Consider the following 12,572-nt stretch of genomic DNA (forward strand, 5'->3'; position numbering starts at 1 on the left):
AGCTTAAACAGCGGCAACACCAATGTATATATCAGGTCAAAGGGCACACCACGAGGTCTTCACAGGAGCAGCACCCGACCTCCGTCTCTCGGCTTGTTCCTACGCTCCTCCGCTCACAGCCAGCTGCGGTCAGTTTGCCCAGGTCCCTTCATGTTAAACACATGCCCAGGTCATCATTTTCATGTAAAAGTTTAGCACAGAGACAAAGACCCACTGGCGTAGCAATATATATATATATATAATATAATATATATATATATATATATATATTTTATATATATATATATATATATATATATAATATATATATATATATATACATACATACATATATAGATACATACATATTATTAAATATATATATAAATATATATATACATATCTATATACATATAACATAGACATATACATATATTGTGTGTGTGTATGTTTGTCTATATACTAATATATATATATATATCTATAATACATATACTAATATTAGCATATATATTATATATATAATATATTATATATATATATATATATAAATGTATAGACACCAAATATATATATATATATATAGATATTATATATATTATATATTACATCATATAGATACATGATAATAGATATATATATATCTATATATAATATATATATATATATTATATATACATATACATATATATATAATATATATATATAGATATATATATATATATATATATATATATATAGTATATATATATATATAATATATATAAGATGTGTGTAGTGTGTGTGTGTGTAGTGTGTGAGTGTATAGACACAAATCTATATATATCATATATATATTATTATATATAATATATATATATATATATATAAATATACACACACACCAAACACATATATACTCTATATATATATATATAATATATATATATATATATAATATATACAATACATTTATGCGTGCGTGTGTTTGTTTGTGTGTGGGTGTATATAATATAGATATATATCTATTATATATATATATATAATATAGAGAGATAGATATATATATTATAATAGGATAAGACAAAATATATATATATATATATTATATATAGATATATATATATATATACACACAATACATGATATATATATAGATATATTATATATAGTCTATATATTAGTATATATAATATAGATATATATATGTTTATATCTGCGGTAGAGACACAAATCATACGAGATATTATATAAGATTAGATATATAGAGATTATATGTAAGTCTATATAATATATAGATATATAGAACATATATGATATATATATATACATATATATGAGAGATTATTTAGAGATATATATGCATAGATAGAGATAATATATAGAGATAGATAGATATAGATATATATTGATAGATAGATATAGAGTAGAGACCACAAATAGAGGATAGAGAGAGTTAGATATAGTGAGTATATTAGATAGATAGAATATATATAGATATATATAGAGTATATATTTATATTAGTTATATATAGATATATAGATACACACATACATATGTATATATATACACACATGGCATATAGATAGTATATAAGATAGTAGATATATATGATAGATATATATTATATAGGTATAGACACAAATAAGGATATATAGACATAGATATAGTATAGTATATTATATATATATATATATTATATATATATATGTATATTATATATACATATATAGATTGCATAATATATATATATATATATATATATATATATATTAAATATATATATATATGTATAGACAAAAATATATATATATATATTTATATATCTATATTTATGTATATTATATGTATATAATAGTATATATATATATAGATATATCTTCTATATATATACACATATATACATATATATATAATAATATATATATATATATATATATACACATATAACATAGACAATATGCGTGGTATTTGTAATATATATCTATATAATATATATATAGATATATATATATATATATAATATATATTATATATAAATATATATATATTATACTATATATACATATACATATATGTCGTGTGCGTGTGTGTTACAGACATTTCCACAGGCGAAATGAGAAACAAAGATTGTTTGTGTCCGTAATGCTCGCGCGTATAGATGGGCATGATAATCCCAGACATAGCTATCACCCCTGGTTGCTTGACTCCATTATTCTCCAATTAGTTCGTTTTAATTACTATAAATCGCTGGCAGGCCCTTGAAGAAGCACATCTTCAAAGAGATGTCGTTTATGATAATTCTGGGGTAAGTTGGTGAAGGGATATGATAAAAATTAATATGCAAATCATGTTGGAAGGAGTTGCTTAGTTTAAGTTTTAAATTTAAGTAGATGAACATCAAAGGGAGTTTGCCATAGGATTGACAACAATTGTTAGTTGAACCCTTGAGTAAAAGGGACATCGCTAGTGGTGGTCTAAACTTGGTTTTGAGCGGGTACACATCTCTGCAACTGCTTTGCACGCAAAACGTGTATCTGCCCAGCAGGGTTTAGGCTATTGGTTTAGATCTTAGGTAATGAAGTGTATTATGGTTAAATAAGACTTGGCATAATTAGTGGTAGGTCTTAAGAATTTGGAAGACTGACCATTGGCCGCCTACCCGACTTGCACCCTGATCACCTAGTTGGGTAATGAACATGCAAATTATAATTAACGTAACCCATGCTATAAACTGGAAAATGGAAGGCTTTATCAGTAGGTTAATTCGGGTACATAAGTGTTTTTGCACAAATGAAGGGACGCAGCTTTCAAGCTTTGATTGCCTACTTGCCACAGTACTGGTACTTGCCTAGGATGACCACGCAATTCAAACTCTCGTAAATATGAGTTTGGCTCAGTGGAAACTCTGGGAACTTTAGGTTATATGAACGTAACATCAAAACTTATTATTTCGCCTTCTCCAGGTTATTGCTGGGACGCAGTAGCCATGCCCAAAAAAAGGGAAGTGTCTTCTTTTAATTGTCAAAATTAAATTGCATTTTTTCTCGTGTTCAAATTTTAAAATGTAAATTTATTGCTGCATGTCCCTCCAGGGCCCCAGTGCTTTGGTGAGGGTAGGTTCCCTAACCCCAATACTTGTGGTGGCTTCTTCGAATGTATACATGATGGCACGGGGGGGCTATGAAAAATGTCTTTTGGACGACTGTAAATGGATTGTTCTACAAACACCAACTCTAGGACGGTAGGCAGTGAGTGAAAGAAAGGGGAGTATTACCCCCGAACTTAACCTTGTCTATACAAGTTCCTTTAAAGCATAGTGAGTGTAATGCTTAAATTCTTTAATTTCAGTGTCGCTCCAAGTGAGAGGAGTGGCTTTTAGTGTTACTACAAGCATATCCAAGGTACTCCTACTTGTGTGAAAGGTCCAGCATGATGGCTTCGTGTGTGCTGACTGCAGGACCAGGTCATTGTGTGTTTAAAAGGGCAGGCTTTTGTCACGCCAGTGCACCAGCGCAAGATCCTGCAGTATTAAAACCACCTTTGGTGGTGCAGTGTGCTACCCAGGGCTTCCGGCTGAATGTACCTGCCCAGAGTGGGAGGACACATTGTCCGTGATCTCTAGGACCCACAGAGTTCTTTAGCTGCTTCCTCCACTGGATCAATCCCCGAAAAACACGTGTGCCCTGATTGGCAGGGGGGTTTTGATGTATTGATGAGGACCCTTAATCAGTGCCGCAACCAAAGCCAGCGTTCCAGCTTGTGGACGGCCTGGGCTGCCAAAATCTGGAAGACTGCTCTGATATTACTCTTGGCATCTCGCTTCGACAAGGGTGGCTGCAGAGACGTTTCATGTGCCCCAGTGGAAAACGCTGTTCAACGAAGTAAACGGGATCTTGTGAAGATCCTTGCAAACGGACAATGGTGTGCTAGAGGAAGCCAGGTTCCCAGATCCCTTGACCCCGCAGCTCTATGAAATGCCTGATTATTGGTGGCCTAATGAAGCGTGCCCGCTACCAGTGCCCCCATGGTTATGTATGGAAAGCTGATGATGCTGGTGATGGGGGAGCATGTGTGGAGGACCATGAAATGGCTCTGCATGACTACTTCACCCGCTGTAGCATCCCCCAGGGCATGTGTCCTGACGAGACTACAGGTATATAGATTTCGGTTGCAGCTTTATTAGCTAAGAGTTGAGGTACTTGCCCCCTCATTCCATGAGCTTTAAGCCGGTAAGCAGGTAAGCTGCTTAGTTTGTTGAAATTGAGCATTAACTTTGGTCTTTGTAACTGAGGTCGTGGCCTAAAATTGTCATTGCCTTCGACTAAATGTCGGATGCAAATGCAGCACTAGTAAAGCCTAAATTAGAATGCTGTTCATATTCTAGAGCTAATAAAAGGGTATAAATTTCAGACCCATGCCTGGCAAATAACGGTGGTTGCCATGCTAATGCAGACTGCGCAACTATTAATGGCGGTGTGAGTTGCATTTGCAAGGCAGGTTACAGTGGTGACGGATATTCATGTACAGGTAAGGAAGTGGGCCCAATTGTCTATAGCATGTCCCATTTTATGGCTCCCACACACCCCTTAAGGTTAATCCCTACTAAAAATTGCATATTTCCAGATGTTATGAATGTGACGTGGCCAACGGCGGCTGTTCGGCAATGGCTAGCTGCACGAAATACTGACGGCAGGTACCGTGTGCGAGTGTTTAGACAGGCGTACATGGTGATGGCGTTGCCTTGCCAGGTGAGCAATGCTTTGCAGAAGCAGACTCTTAACATTGCAATAATTTGTATTCAATTGGTAATTGCTTGTTGTCATCATCAGATACGATGAATGCTTGGTGCCAAACGGTTGGCGTTGTGGTACAAATGCCTTTGTGTGCAATACTGCAGGCAGCCGAGGGGACGTACTTGGGCATAGGTTACACTGGGGATGGCTTACTTGCTCTGGTAAGTATAACAAATGTTGATGTTGGCCGGGTGCGCAAGGGTAATATCTTGGTCTAACGCATCCTGCTCTAACAGATATCGATGTACGTGCCTTGTTAACAATGGATGTGCTGTGATGCAAATGCAGGGGGTCAAAACACGGCTGGTCAAGAACCTGCACATGTCTCACCAGGCTTCTCTGGGAAATGGTGTTACTTGCTCTGGTTGGTAGCATTTTCTATTTTCATAGTCAAAACCATGGCTTGCAGGTATCTTGTATGACCCTTTTCTTGCAGCTGTGCGAGTGTTTGGGTGCCAACGGTGGTTTGTGATGCAAATGCCCTGGTAAGCAAACTCCAGCAGCCGTGACTGCACCTGCACATCAGGGTCACTATGGGAAATGGCCTAGTTTGCACAGGCAAGTACATTTGGCAATGATCTACAGCTATTGGGGACTGTTTGCTTTGCACAACCTTTCCTAGCTCTGGTACAGCACTTTAAAACTGTGCTGCAATACCCTACAGACGTGGGACGAGTGCGTTCTGGGTAGCTAAGGAGGGTGCATGCCAAATGAGGACTGTACAAGATGTTGGTGGAGAACTTTGCACCTGTCATCCTGGTTACCACCGGTGATGGACTTCAATGTTACTGGTAAGTAAACCTATGGATAAATGGTATGCCCAAATTGGTTAGATTTGCATAGTTTAATTTGCTTGTTGATAAACATGCAAGTTTGCCTCGACTAATGCCCAAACTTTAATTCACTAGCTGGTGAAATTGTTACCACCATGCTACTTGCTAAGAAAAATCCAGTTTTGCACTGAACTCCTCCTACAACTGAAATGACATTCAGAACTGACAACGCCATTTGCCATTTAAAATTTACACGTTATTTCTACTCTATGCAGATGTGGACGAGTGTTGGTTGCAAAAACGGTGTTGTGATGGCAAATAGCCTGTGTAGCAATAATCCAGGCAGCCGTGACTGCACCTGCACATCAGGGTCACTGGGAATGGCCTAGCTTGCACAGGCAAGTGTCCTAGTGACTGCATATTCCTAAATGCCACTTGCTATTTCCAAGTACTGAAAGCTTTCTTGGATTAAGCACTTTGTAAAAGGCTGCATCCCCTACAGATGTGGACGAGTGTCTGGTGGCTAATGGTGGGTTGCCATTTGCTAATGCTCAGTGCACAAATATGCTGGTAGCAGGAAACCTGCATCTTGCCTGCTGGCTATATGGTGATGGACAAGTGTGGCACACCTCCAGGTAGTGCCTAGTTTGAGATCCAACTCTAACTACTTGATTTTTAGCGTTCCTGAAGAATCTGCAGAAAAGAAATTGTTAAATAATAATAAAACATGCTTCTACTTTCAAGTGTCTGTTGGCTTTGCTGGTCAAGGTCAAGACTGTGCTCAAGACTCTGACCCTTGATGGGCCTTCACAGGACACTGATGAACTGAGCTGTTCAAGCAAATACTGCCGTAAGGATAACTGTGTCAACCGCCAAATTCTGGGCACCGAGTATGCCGATGGTGATGGGATTGGTGATGCTTGTGATATGATGCTGATGGAGAGGACTTCTCGATACTTCGGTATGAAAAAGAAAATGTGGTATCTTGCATGCTACACATGGGGTTCCCCTTAAAATTATTTAAACTGGCCACTGTAATGCCAGGATAACTGTCCAATAATAGCCCCCCAACTGGCAAACAAGATGGAGACTCGGATTACACATGGAGATGAGTGACCAAACGCCCTGTAGTCTCCAACCCCGCAAGAATTGATGTTGATGGGGATGGTACAGGCGACAAATGCGACCGATTGATATGACATGATGGTATGCTTGTAAACTTGTATCTGATGGCATCCAATTCTCTTTAACTCGCTTGACGAAAACGAGATGGCATTTCATCTCTTACTCCTCTCAGGTTGATAAATACTGCTGACAACTGTCCAAAGACGCAAATGGCAACCAAAGCTGATGGTGATGGAGGGCTTTGGAGACTTGTGTGACATAGCCCCCAGCATACCAATCTGGGCAAAGAAGATGCAGATGAAGATCTACTAGGGGATGCATGTGATGATAACATCGACTCTGACAAGGCATGGATTAAGGACTTTGTTTAATTGCTAATGGCAAAATTTGCTTTAAATCTGCAGTCTCCCTAAATACACATACTGATGCTAGCCTCTTGCAGTGATGGTGTGGAGGACAGTGTGGACAAATTGTCCAAATGTAGCCAATGGTGACCAGCAGGACGTAGATGGTGATGGGTTAGGTGATGCCCCCTGTGATTCAGACAGTGACCAACGATGGATTGATGATTACGACTGGGACAAACTGCTTGCTAATCCCAAATTAGGAACCAGAAGGATACCGACGGGAATGGCCGTGGCGACGCTTGCACTCCGACTTTGATGGTGACAAAAATTGTAGACTCGGATGATAACTGCATTGCCAACCCAAATGTGCATGCACCGACTCAGTGAGAAGCTTGGCCCCAAGTGTATCAAAGGCGTGTGCTCCCTACAGCCAAGAGTAGACATTTTAGACCAGCCACTTGAATCATGTCTTTAAAACTTCCTAGCAACTCCACAATGGTGGCACTAGACCCACAAACGGCGTTCTACTCCTCCAGTATGGGTTTCTACGGACAATGGTGCAGAAATTCAAAGACATTGACTCGGACCAGCTATAGCAGTGGGTATGGATTGTGTGGGAAAGGCTGTAGTCTGTAGGATAGGTCTCTGCTTGAAGAGCCACAAATACCCCAAACAAAATTGCAGGGACCATTACCTCTTGTGGATGTCGACTTTGGAAGGGACATTCTTCATAGGAGGACACCAGTGATGAGGACTTTTTGTTGGCTTTATCTCAGGTATGTATAGGACTAAAATTATTAATGGTCCTGCATTTTATCAGCAGGCCTTGTATAACACGCTCTTCCCACAGCTACCAAGCAATTCAAAGTTCTATGTAATGATGTGGACGAAGGGACCACAAAGCTGGTTTGGCAAAGCAGACGAGAGCAGTTACTCTGAAGCTAATTGACTCTATACAGCCCTGGCACAGGCACTTCGGGATGCTGTGTGGTCACTGGCGTCTACAAACAAACCAAGGTAGAGTATATGCCTACATAACTTGCAAGGAGGTCTGTTACTAATGGTTAATAATTATGGCGACTAATGGGCAGTGCCGGACTATCCTGCTAGCACGAGTAGTAAGGTTGATCTTTCAGGCAACCTTGCCTTGCATGATAGCAGCTTGGATAGGAACCCAAAAGTTGCCTACCGCTGGCTGCTTCACCACCGGCCTGATATTGGTACCATGAGGTTCACTGTACCAGCGCAACAACCCAAGGTCATTGACTCTGGAAAACATATATGACAGCACCCTAAAAGGATCAGGCAGGCTATGTCTCTTCTGCTTCCTCCAGAAGCAAATTATATGGTCCAATGTGAAGTATTCTTGTTCAGGTAAGGCTTTGGTTCTGAAGTCTTATTAGATTGCATCAAATACACTTGGTATGCCCTAGTAGAGCAATAGAGCTAAAACCTACTTCTTGATCTTGCAGATGATGTACCCCAAGACATGTTTAATGACCTGCCCACTAACCTACAGACGCAGGTACTGACTTCATAAGGACTTCTTTTTGCACAACGAAGCGTCATTTGCATTGGAACGACGCATCTTGAAGATTGTCTGATACTGTAAGACGCTAGTCTATATAAAATTTTATATTAAATAATTTTAAATTAAACTACTGGTTTCAAGTTTACCTGTATAAACTCCTACCATGGCCAGGATCCTTGTCCCCATCCATGAAAAGATTACTAGATTTTAATATCTAGTCCCAAATTATGTAGCAGGCCCAAGACTGACATGACTTTTGCACCTAGTTTTAAAGCTGCTTTGAGCTATGTAATTTCTTTAAAGATACCTGGTATAACTACACTGCAGATTGCTTGATCAATGGTGGATGCCTTGAAGTAAGGGTGAAAGCTGGTGTACTGTAAAAGGTACCATGTATCCTAGTGGCAGGTCCATGTGAACTTGACATTGGCAAGGCAACATTAAGTTAAGCCTTTTATTCAATGCAATGCTTAATGGTCCTGAGGGAGGTGGTATCTTAACTGACATTTTAGATGGGGGGGGGGGGAAGTCAAAGGAAAACTAGATGATTTGCAAGTGATGTCATGGCACCATAGACAAACTTATCCCCCACTTTATTACATAAAATAGTTACTGCATTAAGTTTCTAATACTTCTCTTGTGCCCATTTGTTGCCATGGGGAGGGGGGGGGGGCTTGAGAGACTACGACAAAGGCGGGTTTGACAAATGCCACCCACCCCTACTGCTCCTTAGTCTGCTTAATTGTAACGGGAAGAGTAGCTTCCCCATAGACCCAACCATCAATGTTTTGGATTGCATCCAAAACCCTAGGTATAGCATGATTAAATAATCTCTGGCAATGCCATTCCTGCATAACATTGGCCCCAACCCTCGATACTTGAATATATATATATATATACCCATCTCCCCCCCCCCCCCCCAACAAAATGCCCTGACAAAATACTTAAACTTCTTTCCTGCCTTGCAGACTGATAGTGGTGCTCCATTCCTCCTATAGGAAATTGTAAACCCCAACATTGCCAAGATTACTTCCTGTAAATTTCGTGTTACATTGGAGATCCTAGTCTACAATATCCATCTCCCCTCCCCCAGTCAAGTGTACATGTTTAGGACGTCCTGCCAAACATCCCAATGCCCTCTGTACCAAACCTGGGCATAATTCAAAACTGCCCTGAACTGGGAAAAAGTTTTAATCAAAAGTAGCAGCAGTCTTCAGTAACAAACTTGGCCTAATTCAGAGCCCCCCCTCCCCAAATACCTTGTTTATTGCCATGGTGGGGGGGGGGGGGTGAGGGCTTAGGTAGTGCAGACAAGCTTAGTTTGGGGATCATCACTCCCTTATATCTCGGTCCTTGCCTTGACAAATTTTGCAAGTCTCCTTAACCTTTCCTTTTCTTCATCCCTTTCCATCACCTGCCATAATTCTTTACCATAATGCTGACACTTTTTTGTCTGGTACATTTATCGGCTACTCTGCAAATCTACAGGCATTTCCTTGCTGAACAAAACTTTACCTTGGAGCTCTTCTCCCAAGCCTCACCCTATAGTTTTAACTGCTAGTGACCTTGCATGATGCAGCAGAAAGTTGTCCATCCCATCAACCCAGATTTTTGCTCTATTACTCTTGCTTTAAACTTTCCTCCTCACCTGCTGGCAGGCTTTCTGGTCTAGCATTACCACTAATAAGTTACATAATGTAAATCTTCCATCCCCCCCCCCCCCTTGGTCAATTCCATTAGAACTGACGTGTAAGCAGGCAAGAGCAGCTCAGGAGGTGTCCAAACGTCACAATCTGATCCACCTCTCTGCTCCTGTATGGTCTCTCTTCAGTAATGCATATCCTATCCTGTCCTGCTTGCAGGAAACCTGTACCTCTACCTTCATTGTCCCCACTGCCTCAACCCCCAAAACTTGTTTTTTGACATACTTCGGAACTTATCCCTAATGATACGCATAATTTCCTCCATTTGCTCTAAGTACTAACCTCCTACTCCTTCCCCCTTTTAACTTTTACCTTTATCTCCTTAGCTCACCCCTCCTACCCTTCACTACCATACACACTCTAGCACTGTTTAAACCATAACTTTATCCTAATAAATTAACTAATTCGGAAACACCCTTTGATAGTGCTACATGACCTTGATGTTAGCACAATTGTTTTAATGCGTAAACCATTTGATCCTTTCTAAGGGGGGAGAGAAACTGTTGCTGAATGACTGGCTTTGTCAGTCATGAATGGCACCAGTAGCCATGGCATTCCTTTGTTAATGGGCTTTGCCCTTAGCCCTTGGGTAGGACCGTTTCTTTCCCCACTTAATTTTAGGCTCACCATGGGCCCAATATATTTTTACCCTTAATTGAGGGCATTAAGGCTTGCCCCTTTACCAAACCGGCTCCATTGAATTCTGGTTGCATGAATCCCGTCTCGCCTTTGACCACAAACTCTAACAACTGTGACTACCCCCTCCATCCTAACCTACTATTCACATCAGCCCCAGTAAAAATCCATCCATCAGGTCAATACTCCATCACATGAATTGAAACCTTCCTCTCCCAACATGCACTACCTTTCTCTTCCACCCCAACAACTACCCCAGCCTCACATAATTACTACTCGGCAAGCATATTTGCTACCTCTCCACAGTGCAATTCCTTCTTCAAGCATCCCTGTCCTCCTTACCCCCTCTACAAATATCTTGAATTACTTCTTACATGCCAAAATGGCGATAATGTTCTAACCCCCCTCCCCCCACACACACCACAGCATGCTTACTGGGGACGACTCTCCAGCGATGAATCAAAACAAGTAGGCAAGTTTTGCTTTTGTTCCTGCCTGTCAGTTACATCTGAATCCAAAGCCATAGCATTGTCAACCCATAACTGAATTGCTGGCAAACCCATCCTGCCCACATGAAACCCCTCCCTCCGCCCCTCACAACCTTCAGCCTTCCCTTCTGCAAATCCACCTTCAGAAAAACTGAATTGAAAACTATCTAACCATGGCCCAAGATTACTATGCCTACACATCATTCATCCATCCCTAATGTTCCCCCTGGCAACCTCCTTTTACTCCCTCAAACACCTCCCATATCCTTCCTCATCTGCATCACCCTCCCCCCCCCCCTGCTTTCCCAATTTATCCTTCTACTTACCCCTGTATACACAGTTGACCTGTCACAACAACCCCCTTCCGAGTAAATTCCTCCGACTTTTCTCCTGAAACTGATTCTAATTGCCCTTTTCTCCTTTTGTTAATCTCTTACTTTTATATATTTTTGTAGTTTAGATCTAATAACCCTTATTCACACCAACCTTAGCCCACTTACTCACCTTCTCTACCCTCACCCTCTTTGCCATGTCCATGCACATAATATCCTGAACTCCCCCCCCCCCCTACCTTGCTGTCCTGGGGTGGGGGGGGGCCTAATGTTAAAGGATTCACCTCTTCCTTAAAACTCAAGTCCTTGCCCCAAACTAATTACATGGTCTTTTCTTCGTACCTTCCTTTTTCCTTAATCCTTCTCTGTCCACTATTTCCTAATTAATTGATTTTTTCTTAGGCTTTTCAGAATATTGTCATAAGGCTGGGACTTTTGTCTGCCACATTGTTTTGACCAATTGACCATTCTGAAAACCATCAAACAATTGCCTTGTGAACCTTGATAAACTTCTTAGCCAGGGGCTATAATTGGATATGCGATATGATCTTAAATGTTGACATGACAGAAAATTTCCAATGATAAATATAACACCTACTCCAAAAACTATCCTTTCCTTGCTTCTTCTCCCATTTTCTTAAGATTTTCAGCATCTCCCCCAGATCTATTTCTTTACTCCTTTCCTCATTCTATCTGTATTCCCCTTTCCCTCAGTTATATTTTTTTTTTTTCCAGTTTAAATCCAAGATATTCCAATGTCTGCAACTTCCTTGATGCTTACTACTCCTCCTTCCTCCTATCACCTTTACATGTTCCACCCCATCTCCTACCACATCCTGTCCTACAACCACCTCTTCCTCTGCTCCTCTCGACATCTGTTGC

General features: G+C 40.2%; 1 pseudogene; it reads left to right on the forward strand.

Annotated features, from left to right (window-relative positions):
* Nucleotides 1-2,844: 2,844 nt before the first annotated feature.
* Nucleotides 2,845-8,555, forward strand: LOC119583857 (annotated as a pseudogene).
* Nucleotides 8,556-12,572: the final 4,017 nt, after the last annotated feature.

The sequence above is a fragment of the Penaeus monodon genome, chromosome 17 (assembly GCF_015228065.2).
Source record: "Penaeus monodon isolate SGIC_2016 chromosome 17, NSTDA_Pmon_1, whole genome shotgun sequence".
Classification (NCBI taxonomy): Eukaryota; Metazoa; Arthropoda; class Malacostraca; order Decapoda; family Penaeidae; genus Penaeus; species Penaeus monodon.